This window comes from Hemitrygon akajei, chromosome 11 (assembly GCF_048418815.1).
Source record: "Hemitrygon akajei chromosome 11, sHemAka1.3, whole genome shotgun sequence".
NCBI lineage: Eukaryota > Metazoa > Chordata > Chondrichthyes > Myliobatiformes > Dasyatidae > Hemitrygon > Hemitrygon akajei.
The window spans coordinates 169,582,160-169,608,088 of NC_133134.1; the positions used below are offsets into that span (position 1 = coordinate 169,582,160).

The 25,929-nt window shown below is 53.0% G+C and overlaps 1 protein-coding gene across 1 annotated transcript in view; it reads right to left on the reverse strand.

Moving 5' to 3' along the window:
• Window positions 1–25,929, reverse strand: part of LOC140736391 (potassium channel subfamily K member 9-like) — a 480,620-nt gene that overhangs the window by 183,695 nt on the left and 270,996 nt on the right. The window lies entirely within an intron of this gene.

Consider the following 25,929-nt stretch of genomic DNA (forward strand, 5'->3'; position numbering starts at 1 on the left):
GGTGCTGGGTTACACGCTAAAGGTGTCTGCTCGCAGAGTGGGTGATGGGTTACACACTAAAGGTGTCTGCTCGCAGAGTGGGTGCTGGGTTACACGCTAAAGGGATCTGCTCGCTGAGTGGGTGCTGGGTTACACCCTAAAGGTGTCTGCTCACTGAGTGGGTGCAGGGTTACACGCTAAAGGTGTCTGCTCGCTGACTGGGTGCTGGGTTACACAGTAAAGGTGTCTGCTCTCTGAGTGGGTGCTGGTTTACAAGCTAAAGGTGTCTGCTCGCTGAGTTGGTGCTGGGTTACACGCTAAAGGTGTCTGCTCGCTGACTGGGTGCTGGGTTACACTCTAATGGAGTCTGCTGGCTGAGTGGGTGCAGGGTTACACGCTGAAGGTGTCTGCTCGCTCAGTGGGTGACTGGGTTACACGCTAAAGGTGTCTGCTCAATGAGTGGGTGCTGGGTTACACGCTAAAGGTGTCTGCTCACTGAGTGGGTGCTGGGTTACACGCTAAAGGGGTCTGCTTGCTGAGTGGGTGCAGGGTTACACGCTAAAGGGGTCTGCTCGCTGAGTGGGTGCTGGGTTACACGCTAAAGGTGTCTGCTCACTGAGTGGGTGCTGGGTTACACGCTAAAGGGGTCTGCTGGCTGAGTGGGTGCAGGGTTACACGCTAAAGGGGTCTGCTCGCTGAGTGGGTGCTGGGTTACACGCTAAAGGTGTCTGCTTGCTCAGTGGGTGACTGGGTTACACGCTAAAGGTGTCTGCTCGCTGAGTGGGTGCTGGGTTACACACTAAAGGTGTCTGCTCGCTGAGTGGGTGCTGGGTTATACGCTAAAGGGGCGCCGCAGGGAACCGTACTCTCTCCGGTCCTGTTCACCCTGTACACATCAGACTTCCAATATAACTCAGAGTCCTGCCATGTGCAGATGTTCGCTGATGACACGGCCATAGTGGGGTGTGTCAGGAATGGACAGGAGGAGGAGTATAGGAAACTGATACAGGACTTTGTGATATGGTGCAACTCAAACTACCTGCGTCTCAATATCACCAAGACCAAGGAGATGGTGGTGGACTTTAGGAGATCTAGGCCCCATATGGAGCCAGTGATCATTAATGGAGAACGTGTGGAGCAGGTTAAGATCTACAAGTATCTGGGAGTACAGTTAGACGAGCAGCTTGACTGGACTGCCAACACAGATGCCTTGTGCAGGAAGGCACAGAGCCGAATGTACTTCCTAAGAAGGTTGGCGTCATTCAATGTCTGTAGTGAGATGCTGAAGATGTTCTATAGGTCAGTTGTGGAGCGCGCCCTCTTCTTTGTGGTGGCGTGTTGGGGTGGAGGCATTAAGAAGAGGGACGCCTCACGTCTTAATAAGCTGGTAAGGAAGGCGGGCTCTGTCGTAGGCAAAGTACTGGAGAGTTTAACATCGGTAGCTGAGCGAAGGGCGCTGAGTAGGCTACTGTCAATTATGGATAACTCTGAACATCCTCTACATAGCACCATCCAGAGACAGAGAAGCAGTTTCAGTGACAGGTTACTATCGATGCAATGCTCCTCAGACAGGATGAAGAGGTCAATACTCCCCAATGCCATTAGGCTTTACAATTCTACCGCCAGGACTTAAGAACTTTTTAAAAGCTATTATTAATGCTTTTTGAGACGGTGATTTAGATGCATATCATATCTTTTTTTACTGAGTTAAGTATTGTACGTAATTAGTTTTGCTACAACAAGTGTATGGGACATTGGAAAAAAAGATGAATTTCCCCATGGGGATGAATAAAGTATCTATCTATCTATCTAAAGGTGTCTGCTCGCTAAGTGGGTGCTGGGTTACACGCTAAAGGTGTCTGCTCTCTGAGTGGGTGCTGGGTTACACACTAAAGGTGTCTGCTCGCTGAGTGGGTGCTGGGTTACACGCTAAAGGTGTCTGCTCGCTGACTGGGTGCTGGGTTACACGCTAATGGTGTCTGCTCGCTGACTGGGTGCTGGGTTACACGCTAATGGTGTCTGCTGGCTGAGTGGGTGCTGGGATATACGTTAAAGGTGTCTGATCTCTGAGTCGGTGCTGGGTTATACGCTAAAGGTGTCTGCTCGCTGAGTGGGTGCTGGGTTACACCCTAACAATGTCTGCTCGCTGAGTGGGTGCTGGGTTACACGCTAAAGGTGTCTGCTCGCTGAGTGGGTGCGGGGTTACACCCAAACGATGTCTGCTCACTGAGTGGGTGCAGGGTTACACGCTAAAGGTGTCTGCTTGCTGAGTGGGTGCTGGGTTACTCGCTAACGATGTCTGCTCGCTGAGTGGGTGCTGGGTTACACCCTAACGATGTCTGCTCGCTGAGTGGGTGACTGGGTTACATGCTAAAGGTGTCTGCTCGCTGAGTGGGTGCTGGGTTATACGTTAAAGGTGTCTGCTCGCTGAGTGGGTGCTGGGTTTCATCCTAAAGATGTCTGCTCGCTGAGTGGGTGCTCGGTTACACCCTGAAGGTGTCTGTTCGCTGAGTGGGTGCTGGGTTACATCTTAAAGGTGTCTGCTCGCTGAGTGGGTGCTGGGTTACACGCTTGAAGCACCATCAATAACTCTCACTGAGACGTGAAGGCGAGATATCGGCTTTTATTGACTGGAAGAAAGAACAAGCAGTAGCTGACCACCATACTACATCCTGGAGACTGAGGACCGGAAGCAGGCCTCAATCACCTTTATACCGGGGTCTGTGGGAGGAGCCACGGTCAGTGGGAGTGGCCACAGGAGAGGTCAGCAGGGGGCGTGTCCAGACAGGTATATGTAGTTCACCACACTGGGTTACTTTCTAAATGTGTCTGCTCACTGAGTGTGTGACTGGGTCACACCCAAAAGGTGTCTGCTCGCTGAGTGGGTGATGGGTTACACCCTAACGATGTCTGCTCGCTGAATGGGTGCTGGGTTACACCCAAAAGGTGTCTGCTCGCTGAGTGGGTGCTTGGTTACATCTTAAAGGCGTCTGCTCGCTGTGTGGGTTCTGCGATACACGCTAAAGGGGTCTGCTCGCTGAGTGGGTGCAGCGTTACACCCTAAAGGTGTCCGCTCGCTGAGTGGGTGCTGGGTTACATCCTAACGATGTCTGCTCGCTGAGTGGGTGCTGAGTTACACGCTAAAGTTGTCTGCTCGCTGAGTGGGTGCTGGTTTACACCCTAACGACGTCTGCTCGCTCAGTGTGTGCTCGGTTACACGCTAACGATGTCTGCTCGCTGAGTGTGTGCTGGGTTACACCCTAACGATGTCTGCTCGCTGAGTGGGTGCTGGGTTACACGCTAAAGGTGTCTGCTCGCTGAGTGGGTGCTGGGTTACACCCTAAAGGTTTCTGCTCGCTGAGTGGGTGCAGGGTTACACGCTAAAGGTGTCTGCTCGCTGACTGGGTGCTGGGTTACACAGTAAAGGTGTCTGCTCTCTGAGTGGGTGCTGGGTTATACGCTAAAGGTGTCTGCTCTCTGAGTGGGTGCTGGTTTACAAGCTAAAGGTGTCTGCTCGCTGAGTGGGTGCTGGGTTACACGCTAAAGGTGTCTGCTCGCTGACTGGGTGCTGGGTTACACTCTAATGGAGTCTGCTGGCTGAGTGGGTGCAGGGTTACACGCTGAAGGTGTCTGCTCGCTCAGTGGGTGACTGGGTTACACGCTAAAGGTGTCTGCTCACTGAGTGGTTGCTGGGTTACACGCTAAAGGTGTCTGCTTGCTGAGTGGGTGCAGGGTTACACGCTAAAGGGGTCTGCTCGCTGAGTGGGTGCTGGGTTACACCCTAAAGGTGTCTGCTCACTGAGTGGGTGCTGGGTTACACGCTAAAGATGTCTGTTCGCTGACTGGGTGCTGGGTTACACAGTAAAGGTGTCTGCTCTCTGAGTGGGTGCTGGGTTATACGCTAAAGGTGTCTGCTCTCTGAGTGGGTGCTGGTTTACAAGCTAAAGGTGTCTGCTCGCTGAGTGGGTGCTGGGTTACACGCTAAAGGTGTCTGCTCGCTGACTGGGTGCTGGGTTACACTCTAATGGAGTCTGCTGGCTGAGTGGGTGCAGGGTTACACGCTGAAGGTGTCTGCTCGCTCAGTGGGTGACTGGGTTACACGCTAAAGGTGTCTGTTCGCTGAGTGGGTGCTGGGTTACACGCTAAAGGGGTCTGCTCGCTGAGTGGGTGCTGGGTTACACGCTAAAGGTGTCTGCTCGCTGAGTGGGTGCTGGGTTACACCCTAAAGGTGTCTGCTCGCTGAGTGGGTGCTGGGTTACACGCTAAAGGTGTCTGCTGGCTGAGTGGCGGCTGGCTTACACCCTAAAGGTGTCTGCTCACTGAGTCGGTGCTGGGTTACACCCTAAAGGTGTCTGCTCGCTGAGTGGGTGCTTGGTTACACGCTAAAGGTGTCTGCTCGCTGAGTGGGCGCTGGTTTACATCCTAAAGGTGTATGCTCGCTGAGCGGGTGCTGGGTTACATCCTAAAGGTTTCTGCTCGCTGAGTGGGTGCTGGGTTACACGCTAAAGGTGTCTGCTCGCTGAGTGGGTGCTGGGTTACACGCTACAGGTGTCTGCTCGCTGAGTGGGTGCAGGGTTACACGCTAAAGGGGTCTGCTCGCTGAGTGGGTGCTGGGTTACACCCTAAAGGTGTCTGCTCACTGAGTGGGTGCTGGGTTACACGCTAAAGATGTCTGTTCGCTGACTGGGTGCTGGGTTACACAGTAAAGGTGTCTGCTCTCTGAGTGGGTGCTGGGTTATACGCTAAAGGTGTCTGCTCTCTGAGTGGGTGCTGGTTTACAAGCTAAAGGTGTCTGCTCGCTGAGTGGGTGCTGGGTTACACGCTAAAGGTGTCTGCTCGCTGACTGGGTGCTGGGTTACACTCTAATGGAGTCTGCTGGCTCAGTGGGTGCAGGGTTACACGCTGAAGGTGTCTGCTCGCTCAGTGGGTGACTGGGTTACACGCTAAAGGTGTCTGTTCGCTGAGTGGGTGCTGGGTTACACGCTAAAGGTGTCTGCTCGCTGAGTGGGTGCTGGGTTACACGCTAAAGGTGTCTGCTCGCTGAGTGGGTGCTGGGTTACACCCTAAAGGTGTCTGCTCGCTGAGTGGGTGCTGGGTTACACGCTAAAGGTGTCTGCTGGCTGAGTGGCGGCTGGCTTACACCCTAAAGGTGTCTGCTCACTGAGTCGGTGCTGGGTTACACCCTAAAGGTGTCTGCTCGCTGAGTGGGTGCTTGGTTACACGCTAAAGGTGTCTGCTCGCTGAGTGGGCGCTGGTTTACATCCTAAAGGTGTATGCTCGCTGAGCGGGTGCTGGGTTACATCCTAAAGGTTTCTGCTCGCTGAGTGGGTGCTGGGTTACACGCTAAAGGTGTCTGCTCGCTGAGTGGGTGCTGGGTTACACGCTACAGGTGTCTGCTCGCTGACTGGGTGCTGGGTTACATCCTAAAGGTGTATGCTCGCTGAGCGGGTGCTGGGTTACATCCTAAAGGTTTCTGCTCGCTGAGTGGGTGCTGGGTTACACGCTAAAGGTGTCTGCTCGCTGAGTGGGTGCTGGGTTATACGCTAAAGGTGTCTGCTCGCTGAGTGGGTGCTGGGTTACACGCTAAAGGTGTCTGCTCACTGAGTGGGTGCTGGGTTACACGCTTGAAGCACCATCAATAACTCTCACTGAGACGTGAAGGCGAGATATCGGCTTTTATTGACTGTAAGAAAGAACAAGCAGTAGCTGACCACCATACTACATCCTGGAGACTGAGGGCCGGAAGCAGGCCTCAATCACCTTTATACAGGGATCTGTGGGAGGTGACACGGTCAGTGGGAGTGGCCACAGGAGAGGTCAGCAGGGGGCGTGTCCAGACAGGTATATGTAGTTCACCACACTGGGTTACGTTCTAAATGTGTCTGCTCACTGAGTGTGTGACTGGGTTACACCCAAAAGGTGTCTGCTCGCTGAGTGGGTGCTTGGTTACATCTTAAAGGCGTCTGCTCGCTGTGTGGGTTCTGCGTTACACGCTAAAGGGGTCTGCTCGCTGAGTGGGTGCAGCGTTACACCCTAAAGGTGTCTGCTCGCTGAGTGGGTGCTGGGTTACACGCTAAAGGTGTCTGCTCGCTGAGTGGGTGCTGTGTTACACCCTAACGATGTCTGCTCGCTGAGTGGGTGCTGGGTTACACGCTAAAGTTGTCTGCTCGCTCAGTGGGTGACTGGGTTACACGCTAAAGGTGTCTGCTCACTGAGTGGGTGCTGGGTTACACGCTAAAGGGGTCTGCTCGCTGTGTGGGTGCTGGGTTACACGCTAACGATGTCTGCTCGCTGAGCAGGTGCTGGGTTACACCCTAACGATGTCTGCTCGCTGAGTGGGTGCTGGGTTACACACTAAAGGTGTCTGCTCGCTGAGTGGGTGCTGGGTTACACGCTAAAGGGATCTGCTCGCTGAGTGGGTGCTGGGTTACACCCTAAAGGTGTCTGCTCACTGAGTGGGTGCAGGGTTACACGCTAAAGGTGTCTGCTCGCTGACTGGGTGCTGGGTTACACAGTAAAGGTGTCTGCTCTCTGAGTGGGTGCTGGTTTACAAGCTAAAGGTGTCTGCTCGCTGAGTTGGTGCTGGGTTACACGCTAAAGGTGTCTGCTCGCTGGCTGGGTGCTGGGTTACACTCTAATGGAGTCTGCTGGCTGAGTGGGTGCAGGGTTACACGCTGAAGGTGTCTGCTCGCTCAGTGGGTGACTGGGTTACACGCTAAAGGTGTCTGCTCAATGAGTGGGTGCTGGGTTACACGCTAAAGGTGTCTGCTCACTGAGTGGGTGCTGGGTTACACGCTAAAGGGGTCTGCTTGCTGAGTGGGTGCAGGGTTACACGCTAAAGGGGTCTGCTCGCTGAGTGGGTGCTGGGTTACACGCTAAAGGTGTCTGCTCACTGAGTGGGTGCTGGGTTACACGCTAAAGGGGTCTGCTTGCTGAGTGGGTGCAGGGTTACACGCTAAAGGGGTCTGCTCGCTGAGTGGGTGCTGGGTTACACCCTAAAGGTGTCTGCTCACTGAGTTGGTGCTGGGTTACACGCTAAAGGTGTCTGCTCGCTGACTGGGTGCTGGGTTACACACTAAAGGTGTCTGCTCGCTGAGTGGGTGCTGGGTTATACGCTAAAGGGGCGCCGCAGGGAACCGTACTCTCTCCGGTCCTGTTCACCCTGTACACATCAGACTTCCAATATAACTCAGAGTCCTGCCATGTGCAGATGTTCGCTGATGACACGGCCATAGTGAGGTGTGTCAGGAATGGAGAGGAGGAGGAGTATAGGAAACTGATACAGGACTTTGTGATATGGTGCAACTCAAACTACCTGCGTCTCAATATCACCAAGACCAAGGAGATGGTGGTGGACTTTAGGAGATCTAGGCCCCATATGGAGCCAGTGATCATTAATGGAGAACGTGTGGAGCAGGTTAAGACCTACAAGTATCTGGGAGTACAGTTAGACGAGCAGCTTGACTGGACTGCCAACACAGATGCCTTGTGCAGGAAGGCACAGAGCCGAATGTACTTCCTAAGAAGGTTGGCGTCATTCAATGTCTGTAGTGAGATGCTGAAGATGTTCTATAGGTCAGTTGTGTAGAGCGCCCTCTTCTTTGTGGTGGCGTGTTGGGGTGGAAGCATTAAGAAGAGGGACGCCTCACGTCTTAATAAGCTGGTAAGGAAGGCGGGCTCTGTCGTAGGCAAAGTACTGGAGAGTTTAACATCGGTAGCTGAGCGAAGGGCGCTGAGTAGGCTACTGTCAATTATGGATAACTCTGAACATCCTCTACATAGCACCATCCAGAGACAGAGAAGCAGTTTCAGTGACAGGTTACTATCGATGCAATGCTCCTCAGACAGGATGAAGAGGTCAATACTCCCCAATGCCATTAGGCTTTACAATTCTACCGCCAGGACTTAAGAACTTTTTAAAAGCTATTATTAATGCTTTTTGAGACGGTGATTTAGATGCATATCATATCTTTTTTTACTGAGTTAAGTATTGTATGTAATTAGCTTTGCTACAACAAGTGTATGGGACATTGGAAAAAAAGATGAATTTCCCCATGGGGATGAATAAAGTATCTATCTATCTATCTATCTATCTAAAGGTGTCTGCTCGCTAAGTGGGTGCTGGGTTACACGCTAAAGGTGTCTGCTCTCTGAGTGGGTGCTGGGTTACACACTAAAGGTGTCTGCTCGCTGAGTGGGTGCTGGGTTACACGCTAAAGGTGTCTGCTCGCTGACTGGGTGCTGGGTTACACGCTAATGGTGTCTGCTCGCTGACTGGGTGCTGGGTTACACGCTAATGGTGTCTGCTGGCTGAGTGGGTGCTGGGATATACGTTAAAGGTGTCTGATCTCTGAGTCGGTGCTGGGTTATACGCTAAAGGTGTCTGCTCGCTGAGTGGGTGCTGGGTTACACCCTAACAATGTCTGCTCGCTGAGTGGGTGCTGGGTTACACGCTAAAGGTGTCTGCTCGCTGAGTGGGTGCTGGGTTACACCCAAACGATGTCTGCTCACTGAGTGGGTGCAGGGTTACACGCTAAAGGTGTCTGCTTGCTGAGTGGGTGCTGGGTTACTCGCTAACGATGTCTGCTCGCTGAGTGGGTGCTGGGTTACACCCTAACGATGTCTGCTCGCTGAGTGGGTGACTGGGTTACCTGCTAAAGGTGTCTGTTCGCTGAGTGGGTGCTGGGTTACATCTTAAAGGTGTCTGCTCGCTGAGTGGGTGCTGCGTTACACGCTTGAAGCACCATCAATAACTCTCACTGAGACGTGAAGGCGAGATATCGGCTTTTATTGACTGGAAGAAAGAACAAGCAGTAGCTGACCACCATACTACATCCTGGAGACTGAGGACCGGAAGCAGGCCTCAATCACCTTTATACAGGGGTTAGTGGGAGGAGCCACGGTCAGTGGGAGTGGCCACAGGAGAGGTCAGCAGGGGGCGTGTCCAGACAGGTATATGTAGTTCACCACACTGGGTTACATCCTAAATGTGTCTGCTCACTGAGTGTGTGACTGGGTTACACCCAAAAGGTGTCTGCTCGCTGAGTGGGTGATGGGTTACACCCTAACGATGTCTGCTCGCTGAATGGGTGCTGGGTTACACCCAAAAGGTGTCTGCTCGCTGAGTGGGTGCTTGGTTACATCTTAAAGGCGTCTGCTCGCTGTGTGGGTTCTGCGTTACACGCTAAAGGGGTCTGCTCGCTGAGTGGGTGCAGCGTTACACCCTAAAGGTGTCCGCTCGCTGAGTGGGTGCTGGGTTATATCCTAACGATGTCTGCTCGCTGAGTGGGTGCTGAGTTACACGCTAAAGTTGTCTGCTCGCTGAGTGGGTGCTGGTTTACACCCTAACGACGTCTGCTCGCTCAGTGTGTGCTCGGTTACACGCTAACGATGTCTGCTCGCTGAGTGTGTGCTGGGTTACACCCTAACGATGTCTGCTCGCTGAGTGGGTGCTGGGTTACACGCTAAAGGTGTCTGCTCGCTGAGTGGGTGCCGTGTTACACCCTAACGATGTCTGCTCGCTGACTGGGTGCTGGGTTACACGCTAAAGGTGTCTGCTCGCTCAGTGGGTGACTGGGTTACACGCTAAAGGTGTCTGCTCACTGAGTGGGTGCTGGGTTACACCCTAAAGGTTTCTGCTCGCTGAGTGGGTGCAGGGTTACACGCTAAAGGTGTCTGCTCGCTGACTGGGTGCTGGGTTACACAGTAAAGGTGTCTGCTCTCTGAGTGGGTGCTGGGTTATACGCTAAAGGTGTCTGCTCTCTGAGTGGGTGCTGGTTTACAAGCTAAAGGTGTCTGCTCGCTGAGTGGGTGCTGGGTTACACGCTAAAGGTGTCTGCTCGCTGACTGGGTGCTGGGTTACACTCTAATGGAGTCTGCTGACTGAGTGGGTGCAGGGTTACACGCTGAAGGTGTCTGCTCGCTCAGTGGGTGACTGGGTTACACGCTAAAGGTGTCTGCTCACTGAGTGGGTGCTGGGTTACACGCTAAAGGTGTCTGCTTGCTGAGTGGGTGCAGGGTTACACGCTAAAGGGGTCTGCTCGCTGAGTGGGTGCTGGGTTACACCCTAAAGGTGTCTGCTCACTGAGTGGGTGCTGGGTTACACGCTAAAGGTGTCTGCTCGCTGACTGGGTGCTGGGTTACACAGTAAAGGTGTCTGCTCTCTGAGTGGGTGCTGGGTTATACGCTAAAGGTGTCTGCTCTCTGAGTGGGTGCTGGTTTACAAGCTAAAGGTGTCTGCTCGCTGAGTGGGTGCTGGGTTACACGCTAAAGGTGTCTGCTCGCTGACTGGGTGCTGGGTTACACTCTAATGGAGTCTGCTGGCTGAGTGGGTGCAGGGTTACACGCTGAAGGTGTCTGCTCGCTCAGTGGGTGACTGGGTTACACGCTAAAGGTGTCTGTTCGCTGAGTGGGTGCTGGGTTACACGCTAAAGGTGTCTGCTTGCTGAGTGGTTGCTGGGTTACACGCTAAAGGTGTCTGCTTGCTGAGTGGGTGCAGGATTACACGCTAAAGGGGTCTGCTCGCTGAGTGGGTGCTGGGTTACACCCTAAAGGTGTCTGCTCACTGAGTGGGTGCTGGGTTACACGCTAAAGGTGTCTGCTCGCTGACTGGGTGCTGGGTTACACACTAAAGGTGTCTGCTCGCTGAGTGGGTGCTGGGTTATACGCTAAAGGGGCGCCGCAGGGAACCGTACTCTCTCCGGTCCTGTTCACCCTGTACACATCAGACTTCCAATATAACTCAGAGTCCTGCCATGTGCAGATGTTCGCTGATGACACGGCCATAGTGGGGTGTGTCAGGAATGGACAGGAGGAGGAGTATAGGAAACTGATACAGGACTTTGTGATATGGTGCAACTCAAACTACCTGCGTCTCAATATCACCAAGACCAAGGAGATGGTGGTGGACTTTAGGAGATCTAGGCCCCATATGGAGCCAGTGATCATTAATGGAGAACGTGTGGAGCAGGTTAAGACCTACAAGTATCTGGGAGTACAGTTAGACGAGCAGCTTGACTGGACTGCCAACACAGATGCCTTGTGCAGGAAGGCACAGAGCCGAATGTACTTCCTAAGAAGGTTGGCGTCATTCAATGTCTGTAGTGAGATGCTGAAGATGTTCTATAGGTCAGTTGTGGAGAGCGCCCTCTTCTTTGTGGTGGCGTGTTGGGGTGGAAGCATTAAGAAGAGGGACGCCTCACGTCTTAATAAGCTGGTAAGGAAGGCGGGCTCTGTCGTGGGCAAAGTACTGGAGAGTTTAACATCGGTAGCTGAGCGAAGGGCGCTGAGTAGGCTACTGTCAATTATGGATAACTCTGAACATCCTCTACATAGCACCATCCAGAGACAGAGAAGCAGTTTCAGTGACAGGTTACTATCGATGCAATGCTCCTCAGACAGGATGAAGAGGTCAATACTCCCCAATGCCATTAGGCTTTACAATTCTACCGCCAGGACTTAAGAACTTTTTAAAAGCTATTATTAATGCTTTTTGAGACGGTGATTTAGATGCATATCATATCTTTTTTTACTGAGTTAAGTATTGTATGTAATTAGTTTTGCTACAACAAGTGTATGGGACATTGGAAAAAAAGATGAATTTCCCCATGGGGATGAATAAAGTATCTATCTATCTATCTAAAGGTGTCTGCTCGCTAAGTGGGTGCTGGGTTACACGCTAAAGGTGTCTGCTCTCTGAGTGGGTGCTGGGTTACACACTAAAGGTGTCTGCTCGCTGAGTGGGTGCTGGGTTCCACGCTAAAGGTGTCTGCTCGCTGACTGGGTGCTGGGTTACACGCTAATGGTGTCTGCTGGCTGAGTGGGTGCTGGGATATACGTTAAAGGTGTCTGATCGCTGAGTCGGTGCTGGGTTATACGCTAAAGGTGTCTGCTCGCTGAGTGGGTGCTGGGTTACACACTAACAATGTCTGCTCGCTGAGTGGGTGCTGGGTTACACGCTAAAGGTGTCTGCTCGCCGAGTGGGTGCTGGGTTACACCCAAACGATGTCTGCTCGCTGACTGGGTGCTGGGTTACACTCTAATGGAGTCTGCTGGCTGAGTGGGTGCAGGGTTACACGCTGAAGGTGTCTGCTCACTCAGTGGGTGACTGGGTTACACGCTAAAGGTGTCTGTTCGCTGAGTGGGTGCTGGGTTACACGCTAAAGGTGTCTGCTCGCTGAGTGGGTGCTGGATTACTCCCTAACGATGTCTGCTCGCTGAGTGGGTGCTGAGTTACACGCTAAAGTTGTCTGCTCGCTGAGTGGTTGCTTCGTTACACCCTAACGATGTCTGCTCGCTCAGTGGGTGCTCGGTTACACGCTAACGATGTCTGCTCGCTGATTGGGTGCTGGGTTACACACTAAAGGTGTCTGCTCGCTGAGTGGGTGCTGGGTTACACGCTAAAGGGATCTGCTCGCTGAGTGGGTGCTGGGTTACACCCTAAAGGTGTCTGCTCACTGAGTGGGTGCAGGGTTACACGCTAAAGGTGTCTGCTCGCTGACTGGGTGCTGGGTTACACAGTAAAGGTGTCTGCTCTCTGAGTGGGTGCTGGTTTACAAGCTAAAGGTGTCTGCTCGCTGAGTTGGTGCTGGGTTACACGCTAAAGGTGTCTGCTCGCTGACTGGGTGCTGGGTTACACTCTAATGGAGTCTGCTGGCTGAGTGGGTGCAGGGTTACACGCTGAAGGTGTCTGCTCGCTCAGTGGGTGACTGGGTTACACGCTAAAGGTGTCTGCTCAATGAGTGGGTGCTGGGTTACACGCTAAAGGTGTCTGCTCACTGAGTGGGTGCTGGGTTACACGCTAAAGGGGTCTGCTTGCTGAGTGGGTGCAGGGTTACACGCTAAAGGGGTCTGCTCGCTGAGTGGGTGCTGGGTTACACGCTAAAGGTGTCTGCTCACTGAGTGGGTGCTGGGTTACACGCTAAAGGGGTCTGCTGGCTGAGTGGGTGCAGGGTTACACGCTAAAGGGGTCTGCTCGCTGAGTGGGTGCTGGGTTACACGCTAAAGGTGTCTGCTTGCTCAGTGGGTGACTGGGTTACACGCTAAAGGTGTCTGCTCGCTGAGTGGGTGCTGGGTTACACACTAAAGGTGTCTGCTCGCTGAGTGGGTGCTGGGTTATACGCTAAAGGGGCGCCGCAGGGAACCGTACTCTCTCCGGTCCTGTTCACCCTGTACACATCAGACTTCCAATATAACTCAGAGTCCTGCCATGTGCAGATGTTCGCTGATGACACGGCCATAGTGGGGTGTGTCAGGAATGGACAGGAGGAGGAGTATAGGAAACTGATACAGGACTTTGTGATATGGTGCAACTCAAACTACCTGCGTCTCAATATCACCAAGACCAAGGAGATGGTGGTGGACTTTAGGAGATCTAGGCCCCATATGGAGCCAGTGATCATTAATGGAGAACGTGTGGAGCAGGTTAAGATCTACAAGTATCTGGGAGTACAGTTAGACGAGCAGCTTGACTGGACTGCCAACACAGATGCCTTGTGCAGGAAGGCACAGAGCCGAATGTACTTCCTAAGAAGGTTGGCGTCATTCAATGTCTGTAGTGAGATGCTGAAGATGTTCTATAGGTCAGTTGTGGAGCGCGCCCTCTTCTTTGTGGTGGCGTGTTGGGGTGGAGGCATTAAGAAGAGGGACGCCTCACGTCTTAATAAGCTGGTAAGGAAGGCGGGCTCTGTCGTAGGCAAAGTACTGGAGAGTTTAACATCGGTAGCTGAGCGAAGGGCGCTGAGTAGGCTACTGTCAATTATGGATAACTCTGAACATCCTCTACATAGCACCATCCAGAGACAGAGAAGCAGTTTCAGTGACAAGTTACTATCGATGCAATGCTCCTCAGACAGGATGAAGAGGTCAATACTCCCCAATGCCATTAGGCTTTACAATTCTACCGCCAGGACTTAAGAACTTTTTAAAAGCTATTATTAATGCTTTTTGAGACGGTGATTTAGATGCATATCATATCTTTTTTTACTGAGTTAAGTATTGTACGTAATTAGTTTTGCTACAACAAGTGTATGGGACATTGGAAAAAAAGATGAATTTCCCCATGGGGATGAATAAAGTATCTATCTATCTATCTAAAGGTGTCTGCTCGCTAAGTGGGTGCTGGGTTACACGCTAAAGGTGTCTGCTCTCTGAGTGGGTGCTGGGTTACACACTAAAGGTGTCTGCTCGCTGAGTGGGTGCTGGGTTACACATTAAAGGTGTCTGCTCGCTGACTGGGTGCTGGGTTACACGCTAATGGTGTCTGCTCGCTGACTGGGTGCTGGGTTACACGCTAATGGTGTCTGCTGGCTGAGTGGGTGCTGGGATATACGTTAAAGGTGTCTGATCTCTGAGTCGGTGCTGGGTTATACGCTAAAGGTGTCTGCTCGCTGAGTGGGTGCTGGGTTACACCCTAACAATGTCTGCTCGCTGAGTGGGTGCTGGGTTACACGCTAAAGGTGTCTGCTCGCTGAGTGGGTGCTGGGTTACACCCAAACGATGTCTGCTCACTGAGTGGGTGCAGGGTTACACGCTAAAGGTGTCTGCTTGCTGAGTGGGTGCTGGGTTACTCGCTAACGATGTCTGCTCGCTGAGTGGGTGCTGGGTTACACCCTAACGATGTCTGCTCGCTGAGTGGGTGACTGGGTTACATGCTAAAGGTGTCTGCTCGCTGAGTGGGTGCTGGGTTATACGTTAAAGGTGTCTGCTCGCTGAGTGGGTGCTGGGTTTCATCCTAAAGATGTCTGCTCGCTGAGTGGGTGCTCGGTTACACCCTGAAGGTGTCTGTTCGCTGAGTGGGTGCTGGGTTACATCTTAAAGGTGTCTGCTCGCTGAGTGGGTGCTGGGTTACACGCTTGAAGCACCATCAATAACTCTCACTGAGACGTGAAGGCGAGATATCGGCTTTTATTGACTGGAAGAAAGAACAAGCAGTAGCTGACCACCATACTACATCCTGGAGACTGAGGACCGGAAGCAGGCCTCAATCACCTTTATACCGGGGTCTGTGGGAGGAGCCACGGTCAGTGGGAGTGGCCACAGGAGAGGTCAGCAGGGGGCGTGTCCAGACAGGTATATGTAGTTCACCACACTGGGTTACTTTCTAAATGTGTCTGCTCACTGAGTGTGTGACTGGGTTACACCCAAAAGGTGTCTGCTCGCTGAGTGGGTGATGGGTTACACCCTAACGATGTCTGCTCGCTGAATGGGTGCTGGGTTACACCCAAAAGGTGTCTGCTCGCTGAGTGGGTGCTTGGTTACATCTTAAAGGCGTCTGCTCGCTGTGTGGGTTCTGCGTTACACGCTAAAGGGGTCTGCTCGCTGAGTGGGTGCAGCGTTACACCCTAAAGGTGTCCGCTCGCTGAGTGGGTGCTGGGTTACATCCTAACGATGTCTGCTCGCTGAGTGGGTGCTGAGTTACACGCTAAAGTTGTCTGCTCGCTGAGTGGGTGCTGGGTTACACGCTAAAGGTGTCTGCTCGCTGAGTGGGTGCTGGGTTACACGCTAAAGGTGTCTGCTCGCTGACTGGGTGCTGGGTTACATCCTAAAGGTGTATGCTCGCTGAGCGGGTGCTGGGTTACATCCTAAAGGTTTCTGCTCGCTGAGTGGGTGCTGGGTTACACGCTAAAGGTGTCTGCTCGCTGAGTGGGTGCTGGGTTACACGCTAAAGGTGTCTGCTCGCTGAGTGGGTGCTGGGTTACATCCTAAAGGTGTATGCTCGCTGAGCGGGTGCTGGGTTACATCCTAAAGGTTTCTGCTCGCTGAGTGGGTGCTGGGTTACACGCTAAAGGTGTCTGCTCGCTGAGTGGGTGCTGGGTTATACGCTAAAGGTGTCTGCTCGCTGAGTGGGTGCTGGGTTACACGCTAAAGGTGTCTGCTCACTGAGTGGGTGCTGGGTTACACGCTTGAAGCACCATCAATAACTCTCACTGAGACGTGAAGGCGAGATATCGGCTTTTATTGACTGTAAGAAAGAACAAGCAGTAGCTGACCACCATACTACATCCTGGAGACTGAGGGCCGGAAGCAGGCCTCAATCACCTTTATACAGGGATCTGTGGGAGGTGACACGGTCAGTGGGAGTGGCCACAGGAGAGGTCAGCAGGGGGCATGTCCAGACAGGTATATGTAGTTCACCACACTGGGTTACGTTCTAAATGTGTCTGCTCACTGAGTGTGTGACTGGGTTACACCCAAAAGGTGTCTGCTCGCTGAGTGGGTGCTTGGTTACATCTTAAAGGCGTCTGCTCGCTGTGTGGGTTCTGCGTTACACGCTAAAGGGGTCTGCTCGCTGAGTGGGTGCAGCGTTACACCCTAAAGGTGTCTGCTCGCTGAGTGGGTGCTGGGTTACACGCTAAAGGTGTCTGCTCGCTGAGTGGGTGCTGTGTTACACCCTAACGATGTCTGCTCGCTGAGTGGGTGCTGGGTTACACGCTAAAGTTGTCTGCTCGCTCAGTGGGTGACTGGGTTACACGCTAAAGGTGTCTGCTCACTGAGTGGGTGCTGGGTTACACGCTAAAGGGGTCTGCTCGCTGTGTGGGTGCTGGGTTACACGCTAACGATGTCTGCTCGCTGAGCGGGTGCTGGGTTACACCCTAACGATGTCTGCTCGCTGAGTGGGTGCTGGGTTACACGCTAAAGGTGTCTGCTCGCAGAGTGGGTGATGGGTTACACACTAAAGGTGTCTGCTCGCTGAGTGGGTGCTGGGTTACACGCTAAAGGGATCTGCTCGCTGAGTGGGTGCTGGGTTACACCCTAAAGGTGTCTGCTCACTGAGTGGGTGCAGGGTTACACGCTAAAGGTGTCTGCTCGCTGACTGGGTGCTGGGTTACACAGTAAAGGTGTCTGCTCTCTGAGTGGGTGCTGGTTTACAAGCTAAAGGTGTCTGCTCGCTGAGTTGGTGCTGGGTTACACGCTAAAGGTGTCTGCTCGCTGACTGGGTGCTGGGTTACACTCTAATGGAGTCTGCTGGCTGAGTGGGTGCAGGGTTACACGCTGAAGGTGTCTGCTCGCTCAGTGGGTGACTGGGTTACACGCTAAAGGTGTCTGCTCAATGAGTGGGTGCTGGGTTACACGCTAAATGTGTCTGCTCACTGAGTGGGTGCTGGGTTACACGCTAAAGGGGTCTGCTTGCTGAGTGGGTGCAGGGTTACACGCTAAAGGGGTCTGCTCGCTGAGTGGGTGCTGGGTTACACGCTAAAGGTGTCTGCTCACTGAGTGGGTGCTGGGTTACACGCTAAAGGGGTCTGCTGGCTGAGTGGGTGCAGGGTTACACGCTAAAGGGGTCTGCTCGCTGAGTGGGTGCTGGGTTACACGCTAAAGGTGTCTGCTTGCTCAGTGGGTGACTGGGTTACACCCTAACGACGTCTGCTCGCTCAGTGTGTGCTCGGTTACACGCTAACGATGTCTGCTCGCTGAGTGTGTGCTGGGTTACACCCTAACGATGTCTGCTCGCTGAGTGGGTGCTGGGTTACACGCTAAAGGTGTCTGCTCGCTGAGTGGGTGCTGGGTTACACCCTAAAGGTTTCTGCTCGCTGAGTGGGTGCAGGGTTACACGCTAAAGGTGTCTGCTCGCTGACTGGGTGCTGGGTTACACAGTAAAGGTGTCTGCTCTCTGAGTGGGTGCTGGGTTATACGCTAAAGGTGTCTGCTCTCTGAGTGGGTGCTGGTTTACAAGCTAAAGGTGTCTGCTCGCTGAGTGGGTGCTGGGTTACACGCTAAAGGTGTCTGCTCGCTGACTGGGTGCTGGGTTACACTCTAATGGAGTCTGCTGGCTGAGTGGGTGCAGGGTTACACGCTGAAGGTGTCTGCTCGCTCAGTGGGTGACTGGGTTACACGCTAAAGGTGTCTGCTCACTGAGTGGTTGCTGGGTTACACGCTAAAGGTGTCTGCTTGCTGAGTGGGTGCAGGGTTACACGCTAAAGGGGTCTGCTCGCTGAGTGGGTGCTGGGTTACACCCTAAAGGTGTCTGCTCACTGAGTGGGTGCTGGGTTACACGCTAAAGATGTCTGTTCGCTGACTGGGTGCTGGGTTACACAGTAAAGGTGTCTGCTCTCTGAGTGGGTGCTGGGTTATACGCTAAAGGTGTCTGCTCTCTGAGTGGGTGCTGGTTTACAAGCAAAAGGTGTCTGCTCGCTGAGTGGGTGCTGGGTTACACGCTAAAGGTGTCTGCTCGCTGACTGGGTGCTGGGTTACACTCTAATGGAGTCTGCTGGCTGAGTGGGTGCAGGGTTACACGCTGAAGGTGTCTGCTCGCTCAGTGGGTGACTGGGTTACACGCTAAAGGTGTCTGTTCGCTGAGTGGGTGCTGGGTTACACGCTAAAGGTGTCTGCTCGCTGAGTGGGTGCTGGGTTACACGCTAAAGGTGTCTGCTCGCTGAGTGGGTGCTGGGTTACACCCTAAAGGTGTCTGCTCGCTGAGTGGGTGCTGGGTTACACGCTAAAGGTGTCTGCTGGCTGAGTGGCGGCTGGCTTACACCCTAAAGGTGTCTGCTCACTGAGTCGGTGCTGGGTTACACCCTAAAGGTGTCTGCTCGCTGAGTGGGTGCTTGGTTACACGCTAAAGGTGTCTGCTCGCTGAGTGGGCGCTGGTTTACATCCTAAAGGTGTATGCTCGCTGAGCGGGTGCTGGGTTACATCCTAAAGGTTTCTGCTCGCTGAGTGGGTGCTGGGTTACACGCTAAAGGTGTCTGCTCGCTGAGTGGGTGCTGGGTTACACGCTACAGGTGTCTGCTCGCTTAGTGGGTGCAGGGTTACACGCTAAAGGGGTCTGCTCGCTGAGTGGGTGCTGGGTTACACCCTAAAGGTGTCTGCTCACTGAGTGGGTGCTGGGTTACACGCTAAAGATGTCTGTTCGCTGACTGGGTGCTGGGTTACACAGTAAAGGTGTCTGCTCTCTGAGTGGGTGCTGGGTTATACGCTAAAGGTGTCTGCTCTCTGAGTGGGTGCTGGTTTACAAGCTAAAGGTGTCTGCTCGCTGAGTGGGTGCTGGGTTACACGCTAAAGGTGTCTGCTCGCTGACTGGGTGCTGGGTTACACTCTAATGGAGTCTGCTGGCTGAGTGGGTGCAGGGTTACACGCTGAAGGTGTCTGCTCGCTCAGTGGGTGACTGGGTTACACGCTAAAGGTGTCTGTTCGCTGAGTGGGTGCTGGGTTACACGCTAAAGGTGTCTGCTCGCTGAGTGGGTGCTGGGTTACACGCTAAAGGTGTCTGCTCGCTGAGTGGGTGCTGGGTTACACCCTAAAGGTGTCTGCTCGCTGAGTGGGTGCTGGGTTACACGCTAAAGGTGTCTGCTGGCTGAGTGGCGGCTGGCTTACACCCTAAAGGTGTCTGCTCACTGAGTCGGTGCTGGGTTACACCCTAAAGGTGTCTGCTCGCTGAGTGGGTGCTTGGTTACACGCTAAAGGTGTCTGCTCGCTGAGTGGGCGCTGGTTTACATCCTAAAGGTGTATGCTCGCTGAGCGGGTGCTGGGTTACATCCTAAAGGTTTCTGCTCGCTGAGTGGGTGCTGGGTTACACGCTAAAGGTGTCTGCTCGCTGAGTGGGTGCTGGGTTACACGCTACAGGTGTCTGCTCGCTGACTGGGTGCTGGGTTACATCCTAAAGGTGTATGCTCGCTGAGCGGGTGCTGGGTTACATCCTAAAGGTTTCTGCTCGCTGAGTGGGTGCTGGGTTACACGCTAAAGGTGTCTGCTCGCTGAGTGGGTGCTGGGTTATACGCTAAAGGTGTCTGCTCGCTGAGTGGGTGCTGGGTTACACGCTAAAGGTGTCTGCTCACTGAGTGGGTGCTGGGTTACACGCTTGAAGCACCATCAATAACTCTCACTGAGACGTGAAGGCGAGATATCGGCTTTTATTGACTGTAAGAAAGAACAAGCAGTAGCTGACCACCATACTACATCCTGGAGACTGAGGGCCGGAAGCAGGCCTCAATCACCTTTATACAGGGATCTGTGGGAGGTGACACGGTCAGTGGGAGTGGCCACAGGAGAGGTCAGCAGGGGGCATGTCCAGACAGGTATATGTAGTTCACCACACTGGGTTACGTTCTAAATGTGTCTGCTCACTGAGTGTGTGACTGGGTTACACCCAAAAGGTGTCTGCTCGCTGAGTGGGTGCTTGGTTACATCTTAAAGGCGTCTGCTCGCTGTGTGGGTTCTGCGTTACACGCTAAAGGGGTCTGCTCGCTGAGTGGGTGCAGCGTTACACCCTAAAGGTGTCTGCTCGCTGAGTGGGTGCTGGGTTACACGCTAAAGGTGTCTGCTCGCTGAGTGGGTGCTGTGTTACACCCTAACGATGTCTGCTCGCTGAGTGGGTGCTGGGTTACACGCTAAAGTTGTCTGCTCGCTCAGTGGGTGACTGGGTTACACGCTAAAGGTGTCTGCTCACTGAGTGGGTGCTGGGTTACACGCTAAAGGGGTCTGCTCGCTGTGTGGGTGCTGGGTTACACGCTAACGATGTCTGCTCGCTGAGCAGGTGCTGGGTTACACCCTAACGATGTCTGCTCGCTGAGTGGGTGCTGGGTTACACGCTAAAGGTGTCTGCTCGCAGAGTGGGTGATGGGTTACACACTAAAGGTGTCTGCTCGCTGAGTGGGTGCTGGGTTACACGCTAAAGGGATCTGCTCGCTGAGTGGGTGCTGGGTTACACCCTAAAGGTGTCTGCTCACTGAGTGGGTGCAGGGTTACACGCTAAAGGTGTCTGCTCGCTGACTGGGTGCTGGGTTACACAGTAAAGGTGTCTGCTCTCTGAGTGGGTGCTGGTTTACAAGCTAAAGGTGTCTGCTCGCTGAGTTGGTGCTGGGTTACACGCTAAAGGTGTCTGCTCGCTGACTGGGTGCTGGGTTACACTCTAATGGAGTCTGCTGGCTGAGTGGGTGCAGGGTTACACGCTGAAGGTGTCTGCTCGCTCAGTGGGTGACTGGGTTACACGCTAAAGGTGTCTGCTCAATGAGTGGGTGCTGGGTTACACGCTAAAGGTGTCTGCTCACTGAGTGGGTGCTGGGTTACACGCTAAAGGGGTCTGCTTGCTGAGTGGGTGCAGGGTTACACGCTAAAGGGGTCTGCTCGCTGAGTGGGTGCTGGGTTACACGCTAAAGGTGTCTGCTCACTGAGTGGGTGCTGGGTTACACGCTAAAGGGGTCTGCTTGCTGAGTGGGTGCAGGGTTACACGCTAAAGGGGTCTGCTCGCTGAGTGGGTGCTGGGTTACACCCTAAAGGTGTCTGCTCACTGAGTTGGTGCTGGGTTACACGCTAAAGGTGTCTGCTCGCTGACTGGGTGCTGGGTTACACACTAAAGGTGTCTGCTCGCTGAGTGGGTGCTGGGTTATACGCTAAAGGGGCGCCGCAGGGAACCGTACTCTCTCCGGTCCTGTTCACCCTGTACACATCAGACTTCCAATATAACTCAGAGTCCTGCCATGTGCAGATGTTCGCTGATGACACGGCCATAGTGGGGTGTGTCAGGAATGGACAGGAGGAGGAGTATAGGAAACTGATACAGGACTTTGTGATATGGTGCAACTCAAACTACCTGCGTCTCAATATCACCAAGACCAAGGAGATGGTGGTGGACTTTAGGAGATCTAGGCCCCATATGGAGCCAGTGATCATTAATGGAGAACGTGTGGAGCAGGTTAAGACCTACAAGTATCTGGGAGTACAGTTAGACGAGCAGCTTGACTGGACTGCCAACACAGATGCCTTGTGCAGGAAGGCACAGAGCCGAATGTACTTCCTAAGAAGGTTGGCGTCATTCAATGTCTGTAGTGAGATGCTGAAGATGTTCTATAGGTCAGTTGTGTAGAGCGCCCTCTTCTTTGTGGTGGCGTGTTGGGGTGGAAGCATTAAGAAGAGGGACGCCTCACGTCTTAATAAGCTGGTAAGGAAGGCGGGCTCTGTCGTAGGCAAAGTACTGGAGAGTTTAACATCGGTAGCTGAGCGAAGGGCGCTGAGTAGGCTACTGTCAATTATGGATAACTCTGAACATCCTCTACATAGCACCATCCAGAGACAGAGAAGCAGTTTCAGTGACAGGTTACTATCGATGCAATGCTCCTCAGACCGGATGAAGAGGTCAATACTCCCCAATGCCATTAGGCTTTACAATTCTACCGCCAGGACTTAAGAACTTTTTAAAAGCTATTATTAATGCTTTTTGAGACGGTGATTTAGATGCATATCATATCTTTTTTTACTGAGTTAAGTATTGTATGTAATTAGCTTTGCTACAACAAGTGTATGGGACATTGGAAAAAAAGATGAATTTCCCCATGGGGATGAATAAAGTATCTATCTATCTATCTAAAGGTGTCTGCTCGCTAAGTGGGTGCTGGGTTACACGCTAAAGGTGTCTGCTCTCTGAGTGGGTGCTGGGTTACACACTAAAGGTGTCTGCTCGCTGAGTGGGTGCTGGGTTACACGCTAAAGGTGTCTGCTCGCTGACTGGGTGCTGGGTTACACGCTAATGGTGTCTGCTCGCTGACTGGGTGCTGGGTTACACGCTAATGGTGTCTGCTGGCTGAGTGGGTGCTGGGATATACGTTAAAGGTGTCTGATCTCTGAGTCGGTGCTGGGTTATACGCTAAAGGTGTCTGCTCGCTGAGTGGGTGCTGGGTTACACCCTAACAATGTCTGCTCGCTGAGTGGGTGCTGGGTTACACGCTAAAGGTGTCTGCTCGCTGAGTGGGTGCTGGGTTACACCCAAACGATGTCTGCTCACTGAGTGGGTGCAGGGTTACACGCTAAAGGTGTCTGCTTGCTGAGTGGGTGCTGGGTTACTCGCTAACGATGTCTGCTCTCTGAGTGGGTGCTGGGTTACACCCTAACGATGTCTGCTCGCTGAGTGGGTGACTGGGTTACCTGCTAAAGGTGTCTGTTCGCTGAGTGGGTGCTGGGTTACATCTTAAAGGTGTCTGCTCGCTGAGTGGGTGCTGCGTTACACGCTTGAAGCACCATCAATAACTCTCACTGAGACGTGAAGGCGAGATATCGGCTTTTATTGACTGGAAGAAAGAACAAGCAGTAGCTGACCACCATACTACATCCTGGAGACTGAGGACCGGAAGCAGGCCTCAATCACCTTTATACCGGGGTCTGTGGGAGGAGCCACGGTCAGTGGGAGTGGCCACAGGAGAGGTCAGCAGGGGGCGTGTCCAGACAGGTATATGTAGTTCACCACACTGGGTTACTTTCTAAATGTGTCTGCTCACTGAGTGTGTGACTGGGTTACACCCAAAAGGTGTCTGCTCGCTGAGTGGGTGATGGGTTACACCCTAACGATGTCTGCTCGCTGAATGGGTGCTGGGTTACACCCAAAAGGTGTCTGCTCGCTGAGTGGGTGCTTGGTTACATCTTAAAGGCGTCTGCTCGCTGTGTGGGTTCTGCGTTACACGCTAAAGGGGTCTGCTCGCTGAGTGGGTGCAGCGTTACACCCTAAAGGTGTCCGCTCGCTGAGTGGGTGCTGGGTTATATCCTAACGATGTCTGCTCGCTGAGTGGGTGCTGAGTTACACGCTAAAGTTGTCTGCTCGCTGAGTGGGTGCTGGTTTACACCCTAACGACGTCTGCTCGCTCAGTGTGTGCTCGGTTACACGCTAACGATGTCTGCTCGCTGAGTGTGTGCTGGGTTACACCCTAACGATGTCTGCTCGCTGAGTGGGTGCTGGGTTACACGCTAAAGGTGTCTGCTCGCTGAGTGGGTGCCGTGTTACACCCTAACGATGTCTGCTCGCTGACTGGGTGCTGGGTTACACGCTAAAGGTGTCTGCTCGCTCAGTGGGTGAGTGGGTTACACGCTAAAGGTGTCTGCTCACTGAGTGGGTGCTGGGTTACACCCTAAAGGTTTCTGCTCGCTGAGTGGGTGCAGGGTTACACGCTAAAGGTGTCTGCTCGCTGACTGGGTGCTGGGTTACACAGTAAAGGTGTCTGCTCTCTGAGTGGGTGCTGGGTTATACGCTAAAGGTGTCTGCTCTCTGAGTGGGTGCTGGTTTACAAGCTAAAGGTGTCTGCTCGCTGAGTGGGTGCTGGGTTACACGCTAAAGGTGTCTGCTCGCTGACTGGGTGCTGGGTTACACTCTAATGGAGTCTGCTGACTGAGTGGGTGCAGGGTTACACGCTGAAGGTGTCTGCTCGCTCAGTGGGTGACTGGGTTACACGCTAAAGGTGTCTGCTCACTGAGTGGGTGCTGGGTTACACGCTAAAGGTGTCTGCTTGCTGAGTGGGTGCAGGGTTACACGCTAAAGGGGTCTGCTCGCTGAGTGGGTGCTGGGTTACACCCTAAAGGTGTCTGCTCACTGAGTGGGTGCTGGGTTACACGCTAAAGGTGTCTGCTCGCTGACTGGGTGCTGGGTTACACAGTAAAGGTGTCTGCTCTCTGAGTGGGTGCTGGGTTATACGCTAAAGGTGTCTGCTCTCTGAGTGGGTGCTGGTTTACAAGCTAAAGGTGTCTGCTCGCTGAGTGGGTGCTGGGTTACACGCTAAAGGTGTCTGCTCGCTGACTGGGTGCTGGGTTACACTCTAATGGAGTCTGCTGGCTGAGTGGGTGCAGGGTTACACGCTGAAGGTGTCTGCTCGCTCAGTGGGTGACTGGGTTACACGCTAAAGGTGTCTGTTCGCTGAGTGGGTGCTGGGTTACACGCTAAAGGTGTCTGCTTGCTGAGTGGTTGCTGGGTTACACGCTAAAGGTGTCTGCTTGCTGAGTGGGTGCAGGATTACACGCTAAAGGGGTCTGCTCGCTGAGTGGGTGCTGGGTTACACCCTAAAGGTGTCTGCTCACTGAGTGGGTGCTGGGTTACACGCTAAAGGTGTCTGCTCGCTGACTGGGTGCTGGGTTACACACTAAAGGTGTCTGCTCGCTGAGTGGGTGCTGGGTTATACGCTAAAGGGGCGCCGCAGGGAACCGTACTCTCTCCGGTCCTGTTCACCCTGTACACATCAGACTTCCAATATAACTCAGAGTCCTGCCATGTGCAGATGTTCGCTGATGACACGGCCATAGTGAGGTGTGTCAGGAATGGAGAGGAGGAGGAGTATAGGAAACTGATACAGGACTTTGTGATATGGTGCAACTCAAACTACCTGCGTCTCAATATCACCAAGACCAAGGAGATGGTGGTGGACTTTAGGAGATCTAGGCCCCATATGGAGCCAGTGATCATTAATGGAGAACGTGTGGAGCAGGTTAAGACCTACAAGTATCTGGGAGTACAGTTAGACGAGCAGCTTGACTGGACTGCCAACACAGATGCCTTGTGCAGGAAGGCACAGAGCCGAATGTACTTCCTAAGAAGGTTGGCGTCATTCAATGTCTGTAGTGAGATGCTGAAGATGTTCTATAGGTCAGTTGTGTAGAGCGCCCTCTTCTTTGTGGTGGCGTGTTGGGGTGGAAGCATTAAGAAGAGGGACGCCTCACGTCTTAATAAGCTGGTAAGGAAGGCGGGCTCTGTCGTAGGCAAAGTACTGGAGAGTTTAACATCGGTAGCTGAGCGAAGGGCGCTGAGTAGGCTACTGTCAATTATGGATAACTCTGAACATCCTCTACATAGCACCATCCAGAGACAGAGAAGCAGTTTCAGTGACAGGTTACTATCGATGCAATGCTCCTCAGACCGGATGAAGAGGTCAATACTCCCCAATGCCATTAGGCTTTACAATTCTACCGCCAGGACTTAAGAACTTTTTAAAAGCTATTATTAATGCTTTTTCAGACGGTGATTTAGATGCATATCATATCTTTTTTTACTGAGTTAAGTATTGTATGTAATTAGCTTTGCTACAACAAGTGTATGGGACATTGGAAAAAAAGATGAATTTCCCCATGGGGATGAATAAAGTATCTATCTATCTATCTAAAGGTGTCTGCTCGCTAAGTGGGTGCTGGGTTACACGCTAAAGGTGTCTGCTCTCTGAGTGGGTGCTGGGTTACACACTAAAGGTGTCTGCTCGCTGAGTGGGT